Below are 2,034 nucleotides of genomic sequence, written 5' to 3' on the forward strand. Positions count from 1 at the left end.
TTTCTCCTCGCCCTGCTTGATAGGCAGATTCATTGGAGCATTTAGATGCAGCCACAGGTGATCCTCCCTCCTCTTGGTTCCCAGAAGTTCCATTGGCAGACTGCCATCTCGTGCTTCCGTTTTGCCCATAAGCTCTCATCCATCCCATTATTGAATCTCAAATATTAAATGACTACTACATCTCCGATCCAAAACTCTGCCGCTGAAGCACAATCCATTGATCAGTCCCACAACTCCTCTTCACTTAGCATTTGTATACCAGAAGTCTTTACTGTCAGTGCAGGGACTGAACACCACCAAAATACAGTGGTACGAACCACTTGATGGTCTAGTTCAGCTAAATGCTCAATCAAAATTTTCTTAACAGGTACTTACTGATGTTCATTAGGTACGAGTTCTCAACACCAGGTCTGACAGTCCAGGGTTGCAATTCAACTCTGCCACATGGCAACTGTGAGGTCCGATTAACCTTTGTCTCTGAACTTCAATTTTTTCAAGAGTAGAATGGGGATAAAAATGGTACTTGATAGGATTGTTGTAAAGATTAATTAAGATAAAGTTTTAACAATGCCTGGTCCTTGACAGGTGTTAAAAGTATAGAAAGTTAATTATTGGGTCTAATTGAAGGTAGACCCAAAAAGCACTTAGACAAAGGAGGTTTTAATTTAGCTGCAAGAAGGCTGTACTGTGTTAACCTATCTACACACCTTCTGAGCTAATAACTGTTGGAACTCAGCTCTCACAGGTTGAGGCAGAAAACTGGCTGCTTGTGATCTGGGGCAGAGGCAGGGTGAATGCTCAGTGAGAGAGAAATTCGTTAGTCCTGTTTTTGTGGTTTGGCATTGATTTCAAAGAAACATTGATCCAGAGTATGTCAATGCTGATGTTTCTCCATAGTAAACACTGTCTTTTTAAGTGGTTAAAGTGATGGTGAAAGTTTGAATCTTAAACAAGGATTGACCTCAAAATTCAGGTTCCTCTCTATAAAAACATATTGGAGCCTGTTTATATAATAAACAGCACCAGTATTTATTAAGACTGACTTTCTCCCTAAAGGATCTGTTTAGTTATATGAGGTATCCTAATAATGATAGTAACATTGTGTCCACAACTAACACCAGAAAATTCTCTCAACAAACATAATTAAACCTTTTTTTCCCTCTCTAGACAACTTTTATGTAAAATTTTGAAATAGTAAATTTTAATTTACTGGACTTAAGAATGTTCATTTTTCAGTTCAGCTTTTTCAAATTCAAGTTTTACATGTGTTACTAAATGTTCATTGTAGTTGTGATACACACAACAGCTAGAAAATCAAAACAATGATTTAAGGTGTTAGAAAATATGCTGCCCTCTTCAAAACACATTTTGCCAGTGTCACATTGAATGTAGAATACAAATCCAGTGCCACATTTGGGTTGTATATTATCTTTGGGGTGAATTTGGTTAGAGGTATGTACTTGGCCACTCAGAAAGGACAGGTGTGTAATTTTTCAAACAACAATCCACATCACAAACATTGAGAGGCACTGAATGTATTATAATTCACATTTCATAGTCCTGGTAAAAGCCATGATCATTATTGACCAAAACTGGGTGCTTGCTCACCAAGGAGATCCTTGGCTTTAGGGTACTCACCCTCCACCTGGTCGGAGGGGGGCCGCGGCAGGCTCCCAACGCTTCCACACCCCGCGGACTCCCGAGCCAGGGAGCCAGGCTGGGGAACCCCTGGCCGCCCGCGTTCGGGGGAGGGCGGCCCGGCCAATCAGAAGCCCACACAGCGCCTGTGAAACAATGAGCTTTCAAGGAGGGTGTGGCCGGGAGAACGGCTTTTAGGCAAAATGTCATTTCATGGGTCATCCCTGGAGAGGACAGGTGTGCCCTCAGAATACTGCCACCCAGTCCGCTCTCCCGTTTCCTGTGCTCCTGAAAGATCTGGTCCCTGATCTGGGCCGTGGCTTCGCAGCCTCGGAGAACGAGAAGGTACGTGGGAGGGGGCCTCTCGGTGGGCAGGATGGTTGCAAAGCTGAGGAT

Source organism: Manis pentadactyla, chromosome 19, assembly GCF_030020395.1.
Source record: "Manis pentadactyla isolate mManPen7 chromosome 19, mManPen7.hap1, whole genome shotgun sequence".
Classification (NCBI taxonomy): Eukaryota; Metazoa; Chordata; class Mammalia; order Pholidota; family Manidae; genus Manis; species Manis pentadactyla.